At 34.2% G+C, this 22,487-nt stretch overlaps 1 long non-coding RNA gene across 2 annotated transcripts in view; it reads right to left on the bottom strand.

Moving 5' to 3' along the window:
* Positions 1-47: 47 nt before the first annotated feature.
* LOC309625128 overlaps positions 48-22,487 on the bottom strand; it is a 162,460-nt gene continuing 140,020 nt past the window's right edge. For both annotated transcript variants that reach the window (XR_014242335.1, XR_014242336.1), the window contains 2 exons: positions 1,807-8,055; positions 48-1,464 (listed from right to left, as the gene is read on the bottom strand). This is a non-coding gene — a long non-coding RNA (uncharacterized lncRNA). The remainder of the gene's footprint in view (positions 1,465-1,806; positions 8,056-22,487) is intronic.

Below are 22,487 nucleotides of genomic sequence, written 5' to 3' on the forward strand. Positions count from 1 at the left end.
TGAGAGAGTGGCATGTACATATACACTACCAAATATAAAATAGATAGCTAGTGGGAAGCAGCCGCATAGCACAGGGAGATCAGCTCAGTGCTTTGTGACCACCTAGAGGGGTGGGATAGAGAGGATGGGAGGGAAATGCAAGAGGGAGTAGATATGGGGATATATGTATATGTATAGCTGATTCACTTTGTTATAAAGCAGAAACAAATACAACATTGTAAAGCAATTATACTCCTAATAAAGATATTTTAAAAAAATAAAAAGAGAGCAGAATAACTGCATGCATTTCTCTTCCCTTTCAAAATGTCACTAACCTGACAGTAAGAAAGAATAAAGTATTGCTTATACATATAATGAAAATAGAAAAAAAAAATAGTAGGCACGCAATTTCAATAAATTTTGAATAAGGGAACAACTGGCAGAATCTGTTTTAACTTATGAAAGCAATACAAACTTAATGTTTGGAGTGGGAGAGACAAGTGAAAAGGGAGGCAATATTACCTACCATCCCCTGAAGGGCTGGCAATTGGTGATTCCACATACCACAAAATCAGTGGTCAGCAAACGGACTAAAGATCAGTAAATATGTGAAAGTTTTGTGGTCAGACAGGACCACCTATCACCCTCTCTCTTCTAATGGAACTGATAAACTATCATCAACAGACTTCACATGTCTTGCATGCAAAATCCTCATAGTATAGTGTCTATTTCAATGCAAGACTCCAGACTTCTGAAACTAAACAGCTAAACAGAAAGATTAAAATACAAAAAAGGCAGAGAACATCTCACAGGAAAATCTGGCTTGCCACCTAATCATCCTGTAATAAAACCATTCACTTAATAAACTCAGCTCATGGCAATTCCAATCTACGTTTAATGCCTTACTTTTAAGTTAAATGCTTTATCAAAGATAGCCAGATATTTGGGGAAAGGTCTTTATCATAAAGGGGAGAAACTAAAGCAAAGAAATAAAAAAGGCAGGCAACCTGGAGGAAATATAAAAATGTAGAAGGTAGAAAATATCTTTTTAAAAGTCAAATCTATAATTGATATCCTTAGAAAGATAAAGATGTTTTGTTCACAAAATAAGAATAAAATACAGAGATTAACAAAGAACTTCCAGATATTAAAATTAGGATGCCTAATTTTTTTAAGTAAAAAGATAAAATTAATAAACAAAATTAGAGTAAAAAGACAAAGACTTTTATTACAGGATTTCCAACAAGAAAGAGGACAGAAAGAGAAAGAAATGACCTAATCAAAGGAATTTTACAAAAATATGTCCAAGACTTGAAGTACAAATGTACTGATTGAATGGGCACACTTAATTACCAATTAAATGGTTGAATGTAGATCACATGGGTGAGAAAGCTTGAGTTCAGTAAATACTTTGAACCAAAAAGTATACAAAGACTCACAAATAGTATTCAGAATAGTATCAAAAAGTTCATTAGTGGGGCTTCCCTGGTGGCGCAGTGGTTGAGAATCTGCCTGCCAATGCAGGGGACACGGGTTCGAGCCCTGGTCTGGGAAGATCCCACATGCCGCGGAGCGACTAAGCCCGTGAGCCACAATTGCTGAGCCTGCGCGTCTGGAGCCTGTGCTCCGCAACGGGAGAGGCCACGATAGTGAGAGGCCCGCGCACCGCGATGAAGAGTGGTCCCCACTTGCCGCAACTAGAGAAAGCCCTCACACAGAAACGAAGACCCAACACAGCCATAAATAAATAAATAAATAAATAAATAAATAAATAAATAAATAAATAAAATTAAAAAAAAAAAAAAAAAGTTCATTAGTATATTGTACCCTAGAAGACTTTGGAAATAAGCCTTCAGCATTCTTAAGGAAGATGACTTCATCCTAGAATTCTGTACATAGCCAACTTAGTGATGTCTAAAAAAGTAATTTTGTTATTCAGCAAAATGAGAGAGTTAATGAAAATGAAGATAGGATTGAGGAGACTGGGAATTCAACAGATGGTCACAGAGTGAAAGAAATAGCAGGATGAAGACTTGCAGAAGGCTGAGAGAGATCCCAATCCACACTCTAGCACGAAGGCAGGGAAGTATGTGAGCAAAGACTATTAAAAAATAATCTCAATTGATAGATTATTGATGTTTGGGGATTAAAAATGTATTGATATTTGGAAAAATATTTGACAGGAGTTTTGGACTCAAAAAATCAACAAACTAAGCTAATGGGGAAAAGTGAAATAATACTTAATTCAAGGAAAAAGAAGGTTGTATAACAAAGGAATTACAGTACACTAATATTGTTCTTCAAAATGTGGTCCCCTGACTGGCTGTCAGTCCTCAACTGTGCATTACCATGTAGTGAAGAGATAAGTAGCCTCAGCAAATCAACTACATCAATATGCACTTTGGTTTTTTCCCACAGGGATTCTTTTGTCATACAAGATTTTCTCTAGGAACAAAGTGTATTGATTTTCTTTCCTACCTGGGCTCCTTTTTCTGTTGTAGCCCCTGAAGTTTGAGTATTATTGTATTAGTATAGCTTTCTGGCTATGAGTTTAAACAAAAATTCTGACAAAAGTATTGTGAGGATTGAGGGAAAAGGAAATAAAAACAGCTAATGGTGAAAGAGCTATATTTTCCAATTACACAGCAAGAAGTTAACATTTACCTAAAATGTATGAATTCAAAACAGCAGTATAAGAAAAATATTAAGATATGCTGAAGAAAGTTTTTAAAAGCTAATGCTAACATTGGTTGTCTTTGCAAACAATGGTGAAGGTAAGTAAGAGTTGGGGAGGAAAGTGATTGCTATTTTTCGTTAAAGCTATTTAGCACTAGTATATCTTCAACCATATACATTTATTACTTTGATTAAAATTTAAATTGATTTTTAAATAAGAGTTTATAAAAACTTTATTAAGAGTTTGTTTATAATCGATTTCACATATATTGACAACTTATTTGCATATCAAATATCTGAACATTTTATGAAGGAAAAGAAAATAGCTGAACCATGTTTAAGAACTTTGACCAAATAAAAAAAGTAACAAAACATTAGATGAATCAGATATAAAAATAGAACTGCTAAGTAGCACTGAATAACTAGAAGAACCATTGAAGAGGAGAGGAAGAACAAAAATTATTAAAATTAAGGAGAGATACCATGAATAAATAATCACTAGCTTATAACAAGTACAGAGAAGTATAATACAGGAAACATGTCTTAGAATCCTGAATATTACAGAAATATATTGGGGACAAGAGTTAAACACATTCCATAAATATGATAGTACTTTGTCAATAACTACTAAGAATTTCTGAAATAGCATACCTTGAATATTAATATAGAGCTTGTCACAATTTTATAACTACTAACACCTTGGAACAAACACACAACTTACAAAATTTAGGAGCCTGGATTTAATGGGAAAGTGAAGAAAAATATTTATTTAAACATGTGACTAGATTCTAAAATCCTTATGGAGAAGGACTCTTATTCTAAGAACTCTGCATCTTCTAAAGACCCAACCTAAAAAAGCAACTTCAGTCTCCTGCTGAATGCTGACTAGCTTAATTAAGGTAGGTAGAACTGACTGCTGTAATTGAATTACAGTCTTTTCTAAGAATGGTTGTTGCCTTATTCTCTGTATTTTATTGACTCTTTTATGAGTTCTACTGCTAAATCAATTCTAATCACTGCATCAACTGGAAAAAATTCCACTTTCCACTGCCAGATCAATTACAGTCACACAATCAATAGCTGGTACTAAAGCCAAAAGAATGTCAAAAAAAAAAGAAAGAAAGAAAGAAAAGAAACTAAAACAGAAAGTAAGAATAATTCTATTCTGTATTAAGAGGAAAGTAAATTAATTTAACACATAAATAGTCACATTGAATATAAAGTTCAATGATAAAAATTATTTGCGGTGAAATAATATTTTCAAAGTAAGTATTTAACCTATCTTGATTTACCCTTAGTGAATCATTTCACAGTTCACAAAACTTTCTTGTGGCAGTTATATACATCAGATTGAAATTATTTACAATACCTAGATTTCACATTGAGCTTGGGACCCGCTGGCTCCTCTTCTATTTATTTCATCATTTCTTTGTCTTTGTTGTCTCTCCAAAAATTATTTCCTTTCAAGGCAACACCACCTTTTCTTTCCCTGTTAAGAAGTAACCGCTAGGATGCATTCCCATTATCCTCAATGGTATCAAAACTTGATTAATAGGTTTCATTTCTTTTAACTTTTGTTATCCTAAATGACTGCAGTACCATTTTTAGCTCACTAATAATGTACTTGTCTTGAACGTCTTTAATCTCTTCAAATATAATGACATTTACTTATATGACATAATTATAACTCAGAACATCTGTCAAATTTCCAACACATCAAATTTCATATTTTATTTTACCTTTTGTGACTGTAAACACCTTACTGCTTGTATTTTCTTCTCCATGTTGTTACTGAAAATTTATCAAGATTTCTGTTCAGTATCACAGTGATTTTCTAGCCACCACCACTTCCCTAAGTGGCTTGACTCCTGGAATAGTCAGAAACCATAGAGTTTCAGAAATAGTAGAGTCAGAAAGAGTAGAGTTTCTTCCTTGATCTGCATTACTTTGATGAGCCTCAGGTAGCACCATTTTCAGTTCTCACATGCTAAAGATGGTACAGTCATAAATAACATTAAAAGGGCATTGCACTATCAATTGTGTTCCCATGGTGCCTCAATATTAGTTAAAATACACTGTAAACATTTCGGCAGCATAGAAGCAATTCTTAGAGGGAGTCCTATATCACCACCAAATACTGTCTATCTTTTCTGGATTGCTGAGGTTCACAGAAACATAGAATTAGTGAATTCTGGTGAATTATCTTGCCTTAGGCTTTCATTAGAATGTTACAAAACAAAACAAACAAAAACAAAACAAAACAAACACACAAACAAAAAACCTTACCACTTAGAGTTCTTGGTGAGATTAGGATATGTAGCACCAAAGGTATTCCTCTAGTACTTGCTTGATATACTCATTCTAGTTATCAGTTTGCAGGTGGTGTCTTGTAGAGTGGTGGACAAAGACATGGAATCCTGGAGAGCACCCAACAGTTTCTCTCTCTGCCATTTTGTCAACATATATCCCATAATATCCCATTTAGTAACATTATAAAATTCTAGTTAAATTTATATCTTTTAAAAATACTTGAATAAACTTACACAAAATAAGAGAAATCCTCATGACAGTGTGCTAAGCAGAGTAATGGCTCCCACAGATGTCCATGTCCTAATCCCTGGAATCTGTGAATATGTTATCTTAGAGGGCAAAAGGAACTTTGTAGATGTGATTAAGCTTATGGACCTTGAGATGGAGAAATTATCCCGGATTATCCAGGTGGGACCGATCTGATTACATGAGTACTTAAAAGAAGAGAACTATTACCAGTTGTGGTTAGAAGGAAATGTTATAAGGCAATAAGGTTCAAAGAGATAAAATGTTGCTGGCCTTCAAGATGGAGAAAAAGGGTCACAAGCTAAGGAGATGAAAAAAATAAGGAAATGGATGCCTTTCCAGAGCCTAGAGAAAGGAATGCCTCCCTGATGACAACTTAATTTTAGCCCATTGAGACCCAGGTCAGATTTGTGACCTCCAAAAATGCAAGATAATAAATTTATACTATTTAAGCTTCAACGTTGTAAGAACTCATTATAGCAGCAACAGAAAACTAATACAGCCAGTAAGAAAGTGAATCCAGGGAAGAGATTCTGACTCTGCAAGATACCTTGAGTGTACCTAAAATATATAGTGAATAAATGTTTTGGTTTTAATGGCCATATAAAGAGGATGAGACAAATATTTGAGTCCCTCTAGAGTGGATAAACCAAAAATAAATAAATAAAAGTTTCAAACTTCAGATAAAAATTAGAAAATTTGTCTAGGTAAGACTTGGCTTTGATTTGAAATAAAATGAAATTCTCCCCTGGGGACTAGTTGCTGAAGGCCAGTCAAGTCGAATTTACACAACTTATAAAAATAATTTTAGCAGTGGAGGCTAACACAACATTGTAAAGCAACCATACTCCAATAAAAATTAATAAAAAAAATTTTAAAAGGAAAGGCAAACCACAGTCCAATCTTAGAATGCTTTAGATATCAATATTATCAGATAGAGGACATACAATGAGTAGTATGTACATACTTGAAGAAATAAAGAGGGAATAAAAAAGATAAGTAGGAAAAGACCAATAAAATTACCAGATGTGATTTAAAAATACAACTTCTATAAAGGAAATATAATATAATATCTGAAATTAGACCTAAGTGAAGAGAAAGTTAATTACTAAAAGATAGAATAAAAAAGTTACCCCAAAAGCAATAGAGGCAAAGAGAAGGAATATATGCAGAAGAAATCAAACAACTTCTTTTTTCTTTAATTTAATTTATTTATTTTTATACAGCAGGTTCTTATTACTTATCTATTTTATACATATTAGTGTATATATGTCAAACCAAATCTCCCAATTCATCCCACCACCACCACCCTCTCCCCACTTTTCCCCTTGGTGTCCATACGTTTGTTCTCTACATCTGTGTCTCTATTTCTGCCTTGCAAACCAGTTCATCTGTACCATTTTTCTAGATTCCACATATATGCGTTAGTATACGATATTTGTTTTTCTCTTTCTGACGTACTTCACTCTGTATGACAGTCTCTAGGTCCATCCACGTCTCTACAAATGACCCAGTTTTGTTTCTTTTTATGGCTGAGTAATATTCCATTGTATATATGTATCACGTCTTCTTTATCCATTTATCTATCAATAGGCATTTAGTTTGCTTCCATGACCTGGCTATTGTAATTAGTGCTGCAGTGTACATTGGGGTGCATATTTTCTCTGGGTATATGCCCAGTAGTGGAATTGCTGGGCCATATGGTAATTCGTTTTTATTTTTAAAAATTTATATTATTTATTTTTTATTTTTGGCTGCGTTGGGTCTTTGTCACTGAATGCAGGCTTTCTCTAATTGCAGTGAGCAGGGGCTACTCTTCGTTGTGGTGCACGGGCTTCTCATTGCAGTGGCTTCTCCTGTTGCAGAGCACAGTCTCTAGATGCACAGGCTTCAGTAGTTGTGCTGTGTGGGCTTCAGTGGTTGTGGCACGTGGGCTCAGTAGTTGTGGCTCATGGGCTCTAGAGCACAGGCTCAGCAGCTGTGGCACAAGGGCTTAGTTGCTCTGCGGCATGTGAGATCTTCCTGGACCAGGGCTCAAACCCGTGTCCCCTGCATTGGCAGGAGGATTCTTAACCACTGTGCCACCAGGGAAGCCCTCATATGGTAATTCTATTTTTAGTTTTTTAAGGAACCTCCATACTGTTCTCCATAGTGGCTGTATCAATTTACATCCCCACCAACAGTGAGAGAGGGTTCCCTTTTCTCCACAACCTCTCCAGCATTTGTTGCTTGTAGATTTTCTGATGATGCCCATTCTAACTGGTGTGAGGTGATATCTCATTGTAGTTTTGATTTGCTTTTCTCTAATAATTAGTGAGGTTGAGCAGCTTTTCATGTGCCTCTTGGCCATCTGTGTGTCTTCTTTGGAGAAATGTCTATTTAGGTCTTCTGCCCATTTTTGGATTGGGTTGTTTGTTTTTGTAATATTGAGCTGCATGAGCTGTTTATATATTTTGGAGATTAATCCTTTGTTCATTGATTCGTTTGCAAATATTTTCTCCCATTCTGAGGGTTGTCTTTTCATCTTGTTTATAGTTTCCTTTGCTGTGCAAAAGCTTTTAAGTTTCATTAGGTCCCATTTGTTTATTTTTGTTTTTATTTCCATTACTCTAGGAGGTGGGTCAAAAAAGATCTTGCTGTGATTTATGTCAAAAAGTGTTCTTCCTGTGTTTTCCTCTAAGAGTTTTATAGTGTCCAGTCTTACATTTAGGTCTTTAATCCATTTTGAGTTTACTTTTGAGGATGGTGTTAGGGAGTGTTCTAATTTCATTCTTTTTACATGTAGCTGTCCAGTTTTCCCAGCACCACTTATTGAAGAGACTGTCTTGAGAAATCCAACAACTTCTAATTACAGTTTCAGGACAGAGATAAAAAATATTGGGGGGGGGAGAGAAAACATCTGAAGAGATTATAATTGATGATGTTTTCAGAATGGATAAAAGACATTTCTTTAGACTCAATAAGCACAGAGAATTCCAATAAGAATGAACAAAATATCTTCACCTAAATGCATTATAATAAAAATACAGAATACCAAAGATATTGAGGCAATAATAATAGATATAGTAAGAATAACATGAGATATTAATAATAATATAACAGCTAAATACTTCATATGTCAAAGAAAAAATCAAAATAAAGTGAGAAAATATCTATAATACTTAAATACATATAATGTCAATGAAAATATGACATATCAAACTTTGTAGGATGCATCAACATCTGTACTTGGTGAGAAACATATAACATTAAATGATTATATTAGAATAAAAAGATGTTAAAAAATGATGACTGAAGAAACCAACAAAATAGAGATTAAAAGAGTAAATGAAAGTAAATAAAAGAAAACACATAAAATTAATATAACAGGGTAATATGTAATAAGGGGTCATCCAGAACTTGGTTCTTTGAACTGATTAATAAATTTAACATAGCACTGGGAAGACTGAGCAAGGATAACAAAGAGAAAATCCCCAAAAAGGATATATTTAGAAAAAAAGTGGGACATAGCCAGACATATTTGCAAATGATGCAATCAACAAGGGATTAATCCAAAATACACAAACAGCTCATGCAGCTCAATATCAAAAAAACAAACAACCTAATCAAAAAATGGGCAGCAGACCTAAATACACATTTTTCCAAAGAAGACATACAGATGACCAAGAGACACATGAAAAGATGTTCAACACTGCTAATTATTGGAGAAATGCAAATCAAAACTACAATGAGATAGCACCTTACACCAGTCAGAATGGCCATCATCAAAAAGTCTACAAACAGTAAATGCTGGAGAGGGTGTGGAGAAAAGGGAACCCTTCTGCACTGTTGGTGGGAAGGTAAATTGGTGCAGCCACTATGGAGAACAGTATGGAGGTTTCTTAAGAAACTAAAAATAAAGCTACCATATGATACAGCAATCCCACTCCTGGGCATATATCTGGAGAAAAGCATGGTTCGAAAGGATACAGGCACCCCAATGTTCATTGCAGTGCTGTTTACAATAGCCAAGACATGGAAACAACCTAAATGTCCATCAACAGATTAATGGATAAAGAATATGTGGTACATTTATGCAATGGAATATTACTCAGCCATTAAAAAGAATGAAATAATATCATTTACAGCAACATGGATGGACCTGGAGATTATCATACTAGGTGAATTAAATCAGACAAAGACAAATATCATATGATATTGCTTATATTAGGAATCTAAAAAAATGATAGAAACAAACTTATTTACAAAACAGAAACAGACTCACAGACTTAGAGAATGAACTTACGGTTACCAGAGGGGAAGGGTGGTGGTGGGGGGACAGATTGGGAGTTTGAGATTGACATGTACACACTGCTATATTTAAAATAGATAACCAACGAAGACCTACTGTATAGCACTGCTCAATATTATATAACAACTTAAATGGGAAAAGAATTTGAAAAAGAATAGATACACTTATATGTATAACTGAATCACTTTGCTGTACACTGGAAACTAACACAACATTGTTAATCAACTCTACTCCAATATAAAGTAAAATTTTTTTAAATTGGACAGAAGATCTAAATAGACATTTCTCCAATGAAGACATACAGATGGCAAAGAACACATGAAAAGATGTTCAACATCACTAATTATTTAAAAAATGTAAATCAAAACTACAATGAGGCTTCACCTCACACCAGTCAGAATGGCCATCATCAAAAAGTCTACAAATCATAAATGCTTGAGAGGGTGTGGAGAAAAGGGAACACTCCTACACTGTTGATGGGTCTGTAAATTGGTACAACCACTATGGAGAACAGTATGGAGGTTCCTTAAAAAACTAAAAATAAAACTACCATATGATCCTGCAATCCCAATCCTGGGCATATATCCAGACAAAACTGTACTTAGAAAAGATACATGCACCCCAATGTTCATTGCAGCACTATTTGCAATAACCAAGACATGGAAGCAACCTAAGTGTCCATCGACAGATGAATGGATAAAGAAGATGTGGTACATATACACAATGGAATATTACGCAGCCATAAAAAGAATGAAATAATGGCATTTGCAGCAATGTGGATGGACCTAGAGATTGTCATACTGAATGCAGTAAGTCAGACAGAGAAAGAGAAATATCATATGATATTGCTTATATGTGGAATCTAAAAGAAATGATACAAATGAACATATTTACAAAACAGAAATGGACACACAGACTTAGAGAATGAACTTATGGTGACCGGCGGGGGAAGGGAGGAAGGGAAGAGATAGTTAGGGAGTTTGGGATTGACATGTACACACTGTTATATTTAAAATGGATAAACAACAAAGACCTACTGTATAGCACAGGGAACTCTGCTTAATGTTATGTGGCAGCCTGGGTGGGAGGGGAGTCTGGGGGAGGATGGATACATGTATATGCATGGCTGAGCCATTCTGCTGTGCACCTGAAACTATCACCACATTGCTAATTGGCTATACTACAATATAAAATAAAAGGTTTAAAAACAAAAAGAATGAAATAATGCCATTTGCAGTAACATGGATGGACCTAGAGATTATCATACTAAGTGAAGTAAGTCAGACAGAGAAAGAAAAGTATCATATGATATCACTTACATGTGAAATCTAAAAAATGATACAAATGACCTTATTTACAAAACAGAAACAGACTCACAGACTTAAAAACAAAACTTATGGTTACCAAAGGGGAAATGTCTGGGGAAAGATAAATTAGGAGGTTTGGATTAACATATACACACTATTATATATAAAATAGATAATCAACAAGAGGTACTGTATAGCACAGGGAACTCTACTCAAATATCTACTCTGTAATAACCTATATGGGAAAAGAACCTGAAAAAGAATAGATATATGTATATGTATAACTGAATCACTTTGCTGTACACCTAAACTAACACAACATTGTAAATCAACTCTACATCAATCTAAAATTTAAACATTTTTTAAAATAAAAATAAATGGCCTTTCAAAAGGAAAAAATAAGAAAAAAAGTGGGATATAGCCAGACATACAGCAAAAATTTTTTAAATAACAAGACAATTCAGTGGACTAATTTTCTTTCTCTGAAATTTTATGATATATATAGACATTGCCTAAAGAGAACAAAAGTTGTAATAGGTACAATTACAAGTATTTGATTTTGTTTTCAATTTAAAATACCATAAATTGGAAAATGGGATTGTAATATAACTAATATATGGATATTAGCTTTTTAAACTATGTTTTCTTCCCTCACTTGCCATAGAGCACTGGTGTATCACATTTAGAGTGATATTCCCAATTTAATTAATTTAACACTCATCTACTATTTCCAGTCTTCTCGCTCTCCTCTGCATTACGCTCCTGAGATATTTTAAGGTAACAGGGGAGGAGTGGAGAATTTGGAATATGCTTATATATCTGTATATGTATACATTTCTCTGGACTGCTTCCTGCTGTTCCTCACTGTGTTCCACTGGCCCTTTTTTCTACATCTTATGATTTCCTCTCCATATCACTGTCCTTGAAAAAGTCTTTTTTGAATTACTGAACCCTTTCATTTCTGATTAACAGCTCTTTCAGTGGCCTTTTCTCTAGCAGTATTACTGCCTCATCTTCATTCCATTCTTTCCTTTATTCTGCACGTCTTCTCTTCTGTATGTTATTTAGACCTTTCAGGGATGGGCTAAACCAGGAAATGGCAAGAAACAGCTTTTAAAGTACATGTGAAATCACATGTACTTTTCTCTCCTTCACTTGAGGCTTGCTGCTGAGTGCGGCCCACACTCAAAACCTCTTCAAATTTCTCTCAGAAGTTCTATGCCCTTTTAAGTCTGACCTACATATCAAATCTCTTATCCATCCAAGAGGTGTGTACACCTCTTAAAAACAATTTTGAACTGGATTAAATTAGGGACTGTTTCACCCCAAGAAAATCAATAGTTGTGGCTACACAATGTCCTAGAACTCTTCTCAACAGGGAATAATCTCCCTAAAACCTCTATGACAATAGGCAGGTTATATCTAAAACACACAACATTTCCGCCCTAGTTAAAACACTGTACTACAATACTGATTATTTGTCTTAGCCAAAATATGCAGATTTAATATGGGAACTAGATTATACTCTAACTTCTGTGGCTTTCTCTTATACTCATTCTATTTTAGACTCTCTGGCGGGGGGTAGAGAATTTGTCATCTTTCACATTTGCTCCGTCCGTGCAGAGAGAGAGAGAAAACTGTGATGACGGAAGTGAACATAATTTGAAAATTCACCAAAATGTCATCTCTTGAACAATATTGATCCCTCAGACTTGCTACAGAAGTGAAAATTCCATTTTTTAATAACTCTCGTTTGATAATTTTTTAAAGTCATAGTACAAAAAACCGCATTATATTTGTTGGGGTTTTTACTGTGTAGAAAACACTTTTGAGGAACTTATGGTCTATTAATTTCTATAAGAATCTTCTGCAGTAGAACAGAGTAAATGCTTTGCACAAGATCAGTCAAGTGGATAGTGGCCATAAAAAATAGAAATTAGAGCATTTGTAATATGCAACACCTTATAGTAACCTACTTTCATTTTACTTGCACTCAGCCCCCAGCTAAATCCTGTTGTGGTTCTTTAAAATATATTTTAATAATTCTTCCTCTTCATATATATTACCAACCCTTTATTTCATATCATTATCAACTTATAGGTAGAGTACTGTCAAGTAATAACCAGCTAGCTGTTTTCTCCCTCCCTCCCCCAACAGCAGCTCCAGTTGTGTATCACGGCCAAGTTAAATCTCCCTACAATGCTGTAATTATCATGTGACTTCCTTATTGAAATCCTTCAATGTTTCATTATTGCCTAGAGGATAAATTCTACACACCTTGTCCTGACTTTCACCTTCTCCTCAGAGTGTTTAGTGTTGCAATATCACTAATTGTTTCATCCTGGAGAGTCAAGAGAGTATACTGTGAAAGATTATTAACTTCGAAATTGGAGTGAGCTCAACAAAATCCTCCTCCTGCCTCTTCCAGCTCTTGGACACTAGCATATTTGTATCCTCAATTAACTCAACTGTAAAATGAGGCTAACTGTTCATAAGCCATAGTATTGTGTGCTTTGAATTATTATTTATCAAGGCTTATTTTCTACTATTCCTTGACACCAAATTATTTCATTGTATAAACTTAACGAATCACATAGAAATATTTTTTTCTTGCCACATATATCATCCTTATTTGCCTACTTGCATTATGTTATGCCCAATCAAAATCTCAGAATAGAAGGAGGCAAAGTGTAAAATTTAAAAAATAAAAACACTCAGGTGAAATAACTTTGAGGATTGTATTATTTAGCAATTTTTATCATAATAAATACACAAAATGAATAATGAAATCAAAAGTATCTTTTCACACATTTAAAATACACTAACAACAAAGGTAAACTTTTTTTTACCAATTTCTACGCTGGATAGAGGTTATTCATAGTAATGCTAACAAATATGCTCAAAATGCTTGCCTTAAATGTCAGAAAAAGAAAATGAGGAGAAAAACAACTCTTGATATGGTCAAGTATGATGAGTTTTGGTTGTGAAATCACCAACCAGGGGAAGATATTAATCTTTGCTATAATAAATTTAAAAGTTATCAGTGAATAACAAGATGACTTTCAGTCTATTCAAATATTAGTTTGCTGCATCAATCTGCCTACCACTTTTTTTTTTTTAGTTCCTTAGAATGGCAATGATATATTTCTTCTAGCCTCCATTAAACTTTTATAAGCTCAGTGATCCCAGATAATGCACATCTTCATTGGTTTACCAATTGCTTATTTTTATATTCTATCAGTAAGCATATTTTGCATTTCCTAGCAATAACTCTAAATGTTTCAGTAGCTCACAGTCCATTAAATACAATTAGTATAAAATGTCTGCAGATGACAAAATGAGAAATTAAGTTATTAGCAAATCAATCAAAGAATATTGCAAGGATAGCAGAAGTGGATAATAACAGTTCCATGGCGGAAGAGCCCTTGTAAAAGCAAGTATGTTTGATTGTTTCAGCATCTGAAGATGGGGAACACTAGAATTACAGGTCCATTTTTGCAAATGACTCCCACATTAGGTGACACTTTATAGAAGTAGGATAGAGGAGTATCTTCACCACAAGGAAAATAGGTAGATTTTTATCATGGCAGAAAATTGTTATATGAGATAATGTGGTGAACATGACCCTCTTAACTATACTAGGTTCAATACTGAACTAAAATATTAGCAATTTTGCTCTCATCCTTATAAAGCTTAAGCACAATTAGAGAACTCTAATTTTTTTTCTTCTCATTTTCTGGCCCAAGCCAGCTGTATACACAACCTTCCACATCTCCTTAATAACAACTTTACCTTTCCAGTTGTTCAGGTCATAAAACCAGACTTATCTTTGACACCTCTCTTTCCCTCACAAGCCTACATCCAATCCATTAGAAAATCTCCCTGGCTCCACCTTCAAAACATAGCCAGAATCTTTTAAGTTCTTACCGCTGCCACTAAAACCATCATGACCTCAGCTTCTGCATCTATCCCAGCCTCCACTGATCTATATGCCCCTATGTTTGTCCACCTCTCACCAATCATAACACAGCATCCAGAAGGATGTGCTAGAATATGTCGCATCATGTTCCTCCTCTGTTTGAAACCCTGCAATAGGGAACCATTCCAATCAGAATAAATGAAACATTCCTTACAGTGACTTCTGATCACATCTTGTACTACTCCAGCCTTGCTCACGCTTGTTCCAGACACGCTGGCCTCTGTCCAGTCCCTAGGATAGTCTAGTATGCTGCCCACATGATTAGGGTCTTGATTTTAGCAGTTTTCTCAATCTGGAACACAATTTTCCCCAGATATCCATGAGATGAATTTCCTCACATCCTTCAAATCTTTGCTCAAATCTCCACTCTAACACTGTCACTCATTTCTTGTACTTCCATTCCTTGTTGCCTTCTAGGCCCTACACTCTCTATTCCCTCACTCAGCTGTAATGTTTGTTTTATGTTTCCACAGGACTTACTTCACTTCTGTCTTCCCTGCTGGAATGTAAGCTCCATGACGGCAGAATCCTTTCTTAGTTTGCTCATTGATATACCACAAGCCTCCAAACAGGAATTGTATTTGAGGCAAGTACTATGAAGGAATGCTCGGTAAAGTTATTAACTCTGTGTTAATAAAGTTTGATAATGCTATTTGTGCAAGAATCCCTACTAAGTGACAATTTATAATTCTCCCTTCTCTTCTCTGCCCAACAATTGAATGCCCTATCAATTTACAAAAAAAAGGGCTCCATCCATTCACAGGAAATACACACAATAAAGAATTAGAGGTCTAACTTTTCAAAGACGGCCTAACATTCACTGCTGTGTAAAATTCTAAACTGTATTAATTAAACAAACATAATAAAATATATAAAATGAAACATACTATACTACATTATATACTTCATTCTTTATTTTCTTTTCTTTTTTTTTTTGTGCAAGGTACTGATCTTTGGAATTTTATTAAGTCATCTTATTTCATTCTCACAACAATGTCTAAAGCTATTATCAGCTTTTAAGTTACTATATGTGTACAAGTCATCTTGCCTGGAAGCAAATGAATGGAAAGAGGGAAGTTTAAGCAGAGAGGTGATATTTGATTCCTCCTTAAAGAATGAAGATTTCTCCAGTCAAATAAATGGAAAGCTTACCGGAGGGATACAAAACCAGCTGTGCAGGGCATGCTGGCATGACTAGTGTGTTTGTAGAATTTCAAACATTTGTTTATATTATGTGCCCAATAAACAGTAGTTACTGGAGTGCTGACTGTTTTTCCAGGCTAGCATAAAACTTCACTCTTTTTCTTAAAACTTTTATTGGAGTATAGTTGATTTACCATGTTGTGTTAGTTTCTGCTGTACAGCAAAGTGAATCTGATATATATGTATATATATATCCACTCTTTTTTAGGTTATTTTCCCATATAGGCCATTACAGAGTACTGAGTAGAGTTCCCTGTGCTATACAGTAGGTCCTTATTAGTTATCTGTTTTATATATATAGTAGTGTGTATATGTCAGTCTTTAAAGTGATTTTTACCCCTGAGTATCCTCTTATTAGAGAGTTGATAATCGTTCAATGAGATGAAGAATTAGTGCCTTTTCCCAGTTTGAAGCAGCTCTAATGAGATTTACAATATGAACACAGAAGACCAGGTACTTTTGAGGTATTTATACAGACTCTTTCTCAAATAATATTGCTATTGTTACTAGAATATCTTGTTCCTCCTGCTGTTGTTTTGTTTTCCTTTCTACTTTTTCTTCCAACCTGATTTTGTTCTTCTACACTCTGTACTTGCAATGCAATCCTCTTTTCTACACCTATCCTTTCTCTTTCTCTTCTTAAACTCTTCTACCCCCTGTGGCTCAGACACAAGCTACTGTGTGTGGTCTTCTCAGGGTTTACCTATCTACAGTTCTAAGATTAAATAGTCTTTCAAAGGCATACTTATTCCCATTTGGATAATGTCTTTGGACAATAAAAGAGCTGCTTTATAGAAACTCAAATCTTCATGGGCTTTAAAGCATCACCAGCACAATATTTGTAACATCTCTTTGCTTATAATCCTTTCAGGTACACTACATAAATAATACAGATCTTCTTTAAAATACTGTCTATTTAATGCATTTCCTTTTTATCATCTTTCTATTATACCAATTAAGTTTTACATTGCAACTGTAGTCTTTGCCCTCCCTTTATTCCTTTTAATAATCCAAGAATTCATAAAACCCCAGTGGTCTTTTAAAGCAGAATATTTGTATAAACTTTCTTGCAGAGAGTTGAATTCATTGGGAAATTATTTCTCTTTGAATGGCCTTTACAGTTGTGGATATATACACGTGTATGTGTACATAATAGATAGGAACACACTCTATTATTATTTACTTGTATCTTTTTATGCTGCCAAATGATCTGATACAAAATTTTGTTTGGACCACTCCATCTCCTTTAGGTCATATTAAATTGTTCATCATCTATGGGCTTTATAGGAAACAATGACAGCAATTCCAACTTCCTTTTACTTAATCAAGAGATTGACTAATATTATATCAAATGATACAGATTACAAAATAATGGTAGGTGTAATAACAGTGAACTATTAGATTGTCAGATTGTTTGGAGTCTAGCTGATATTTCCCTCTTCTTATTATTTCTTCATAGTCATCCAAAGCTAGGTTCATCTCACCTCTGGGATGATGCCAATATCAAACAAACAAATAATCAAGCCTCGATTATGAAAAGACGCTTGCTCACCAGTTCTTGTGGCATCTGACTATATAAGCAATGATCAAAGTATTATCCAAATACCTCAGTGAATAATATATCCTTCTATTTTTTCTCTTTTTGCCAAGATAATTCTGCAGTATTTCTTTAGGCTGAGAACTTGTTTATTCAGTTACAAAGTCCAATTTAAGACTGTAATAGCAAACACCTTCCTAGGCAATTGAAATGATAGAGACTATCTGTGTATATTTATTTGTCTAGGTTTTTGTCTGTGCATAAATTAATAAATATCACTACATATCCCCTACAATTAAGACAACTAACAATTGTAAGATGCACCAGTATTTTATATCTTCTAAGAGAAAAAAATGCTATCAGTTATAATTGTCAGATGCCACTGATTGTGAGATGCAAACTGCTTTCAGAAATGTTAAAATGTGAAAAAGAAAAGCTAATCTAAGCTTGGATGATTCAAAGGAAAGAATGTTACTCCTTTCTCTTATGAATAGAAAACACATATTTAAGTAATACACAAATATGATTCACCTGAATGATGCTCAGATTGCAATTGAATATCATATTATAGATCAGATATTTGAAATCTCTTGAATATTAACCTCACCAACTTTAAGCTCAGCAGAATCTTATGACACAATATTTTTCATTCAAAAGTATATCCTAATGTGACCACTTCATCTCAGTTTGCTCAGGATTTTGTCAGTTGTCACACTGAATGTCCTGTACCCCAGATGTGTTAGTCTGCTAGTTCTGCCATAACAAAATATCACAGCCTGCATACTTTAAATAACAGAAATATTCTTTTTCACAGTTCTGGAGGCTGGAAAGTCCAAGGTCAAGGTTTTGGCAGGGATCAGAACCTGATGATAGCTCTCTTTCTGCCTTGTAGATGACCGCCTTCTCACTTCATTATCACATGGTCCTTGCTCTGAGTGAGAGCGGAAAGAGAGAGATCTCTCTTCTCATGAGGCTAGGGCCTCACCTTTATGACCTTATTTAAACTTAATTACTTCCTAGAGGCCCTGTCTCCAAATACACTCACTCTGGGGGTTAGGGCTGAAACATAAATTTTGAGGGGACAAAATTCACTCCATAGCACCAGGAAACCCCTCAGTCCTGGGCAAACTGGGATGGTCAATCACTAAATTATGTATTATTACATGAAAGATTAAAAAGAAAATAAATTTGGTTTTAACTCTCCCATGAAATCATTTAAAAATTAATGTAATCTTAATCAGAGATAAAACAGTTCTCTACAACTTATATTTTTCTTTGATTAATTGACATTTACATTATTTAAATACACAAATAACATTTTACATGTAGGATAGAAGATATAGGACATAGATTTAATAATCACTGACCACAGGGTAAATCATTGTGCCAGGATGTGTGAACCGTTCTTTCTCTCCTCAACACTCTCCTTGTTCTGCAGGGGCAAGAAGGCTAAAAAATGTACATTTTATAAGCTCCATTGCCAGCAGGGGTCCAATTTAAGTTTCTTTTGTAGAGAGACTTTGCACAAATTTTGCAAGACTAGATGAAGAGAATAAGATGTCATTATTGTCCCAGAAGCTTATAGCCAATAACTTCTACTGTTCTGCTGGAAAGAACGCACTATTTGTTGCTGGCAGCTGAAATCACCAGTAGTTTCCTGGGATTCCTGTTTTCTCATTTCCTGCACCCTATCAGCAGCTTTTCTGACCTTCACTCCTATAAGCTATTAATTCTTTCTGTTAAATAGAAAGAGGGTTCCTTGAACTATTTAAAGTGTTTTCTACTGTGGTAAAGGAATTATAATGAATAAAATTATGTAAATTACTTTCTGGAAATAATACAGAAATAATTTTGTTTGGTTATTTGATTTTTCTTTTCCTAATAAAACTTATAAGAAAGAAGAAAATATTTTAGTTAATTTAGTGAGGATGAGTGTGATACTGGAAGATTGTTTTTCTCATACAACTTATGGCCTCCCATATTTCCTAAAGGTAAGGTAAAAATGTAAATTTTTAAAAAATAAAGCTATAGGTTTTAAATAAAGAAAATCAAAAGAATTATTTTCCTCACTGTGTTCAATACAATATAATTATTTTTACTTTTTAAACACTAGATTTTATTTTCCAGAAGGAAAATTAAACTAATTAAAAATCTTGACAAAAATCACACACACACAAAATAGGTTTTCCCATTTACTCCATCCCATCATCTTTTGCCTGAGAAATGAGATCTCCATCTAAATATCTTAGAAAATGAAACACCAGCTTAGAAAATGACAAGGAATCATATTGCTAGAACTACTTATTTATATATGATTTCCATTTAAATCTGTTTCAAATCAATTTATTCCCATTTGAAAGAATCAAGGCAAAGAATCTCTCACTCGAGTTAGGAAGATCAGCCCACTGTAGTAGGTAGGATATCTTCAGCAGTATCTTATGTTTGCTTATATCTAAGAAATGATATCTTAGTTTCAAAAATAATTTCAAAATATTCTTATTATAACCTAATTGTCCCTATGCCCATTCCTCAAAGGAGAACTTTCTGCCTCAGAAACGAAGCAGAGCCTTTTTTTTTTTTTTTGGACACACCATGCAGCATGCAGGGGTCTTATTTCCCCGACCAGGAATGGAACCCGTGCCCCCAGCATTGGAAGCACAGATTCTTAACTACGGGACCACCAGGGAAGTCCTGAAGAGTCTTTTAAATAAAAATATTAATCAAGAAAAACTGCTTGAAGGGGAAGCTCTTTTCTAGATTTTGTCTTGTCAGCATCAAGCCAGCACAGCAGGACCACTATTTAGTATTGAATTATTTTATTTACTTATCATTAGTTACTTTGGCATTGTGTAGACTTGTTTGCATACTAACATGCTTAATTTAATTCAAATAACTTCCTACATTCCATAGCATAATCTTGTTGAAAGACTCTTTTCTCTGGGTTATCAATATAGATGATGCCATTAGCATTGTAATACAAATATATATCTCAGTTTACTTGTGATATTTTCAAATGTTACAACAAAGGTAAGATTAATATTCAAGATACAATTATAATTTGCTACCACATGCATATCTCTCTAGTAGTCCTCCATAAGTTATTGTTTGTTTTGAAAATTGTAAGTCAAAAATCACAATCAGAAAACTAATTACACTTTTGAAACGGAGCCAAAGAGAAGCTCGGCAATTTTATCCTACATCATTGGATATTTTGGAAAGGATTTCATAGATTTCTTTGTGTGTACAATTACAGTTTATTTTTATATTGTTGACTCTCAGTTACTGTCGCTAAATATGGGAATCAAAGATATACATAGGTCAAGAAAGTTTATTCTCTAAATGTCATTTATGGTTTATTCTGAAATTTACAGTGTGACATTTTAATGCATCACCTTCTTAATCTCATTTGTATAGACTAATATAATCAGAACACTTGAAGTAGCCAAAATTTTAATTTGAGTGTCTCCAAAATCAGCTATTTCAAGCTAAGGCAAGACTTAATTTGTATTATACTTGCATAAAATCACATGTTCCCAGATATGGCACCCCATCCAAACTTAAGCATGTTATTTTGCTGATTGCTGGGGAAATGTAGTATTTAGGGGACTAGTACACATCACAGTATATGGCATGGAGGTTAGGTAAACAGACAGTCTTCTCCTTTCATATAGATTATAAATATCATACATTTGATGGAATTATAAATATCTCTTGTTCTCTTGTTTAAATGTAGAAAACTGGATTGAAGTATGACTTAGATTGTAAATACAGGAAAATACAAATATTTCATATGATTCCATACTTAAATTTACTTTATGTTTACAACAACGCTCTGAGAAACAGATTGATGTCATTGTTTAAAAGACAGGATACCAGCTATCTGCAATGAAATACAAACACTTTGTCCAAAAATTAGGACTCTTGACAAAAACTGATTGGTAGGCCCTAATCAAAGGCTACACATGCACCTTGCCCAGGCACTAAAGCTAATTATAATTACTTGGAGTAGTCTATTTTCCCACTTTCTTTTTTTTTATTTTCTTTTTAAAATTTATTGAGGGAAGGACATATTGGGAGGAAATATGTTAAATCTCTCACTATGTTTCACACAAACAATTTTTCATTCTTTAAAATAGATCACTAGGAGAATATCACTTAACACTTACTTAGCTAAAATGTTAGACAAGCCAACACCACCAGCCCATTTCTAGAAGCAAAGCAAAGTTTTTACAACAATATTAACAGTAACAATAATTACTAACATGTATTGAGTACCTGGTGAAAAGCCAATATTATTAAAGCATTTGCATGCATGATCTCTTTTTGCTGTCTCAGAAATCCTGCCAGTGAAGTGCTATTATTATTTCCATTTTGCAGATAAAGAAAGTAATAGAAAGAATGTTAGAGAAAAAAAGCCAAAGTGCTGTTCATACAGTATTCAACTTCAGAAGCTGAGCTCTAAAGCTCTGTAATAAGCAATAGAGTTTATTCATTATGGCAGTGATATATCTTCCTTAAATCATCGTGCTTTTCCTTATCCTTGAAAAAGAGAAGTCAAGTATCATCGAGAAAAAACGGTATCTTTGATCAGTTTTAAGAACCTAGCAAGTGTGTAGCAAGGGAATGATTTTAAAAGGTAAGCATTGTGAAGAGCGGGATTTCCAAATTCTAAATCTCCTGTTTGACCAAGACAGGCTTGACTAAACATTAGACAAGCTTCTCCCTGACTATAGGCCCCTTGATGTCTCTTTTTATACAGCATTTCCCTTAGAAAACTTGGAATTATAAATTCTTTCTCTGTCCCTTTCTCATTTAAATCTTCTACAACTTGGGAATGTCTTTCTCAAGGACCTGGAAGCCATTCCTTTGAAATGCAATCATCAGGAAAGATAGGGACCCTATCTCCTAGTCTCTGTGGAAGCGTAACTTCAATAAGGACAATTAGCAAACACAGATGGC

Source organism: Balaenoptera borealis, assembly GCF_965194805.1.
Source record: "Balaenoptera borealis genome assembly, chromosome: 3".
In the NCBI taxonomy this organism is placed as follows: domain Eukaryota; kingdom Metazoa; phylum Chordata; class Mammalia; order Artiodactyla; family Balaenopteridae; genus Balaenoptera; species Balaenoptera borealis.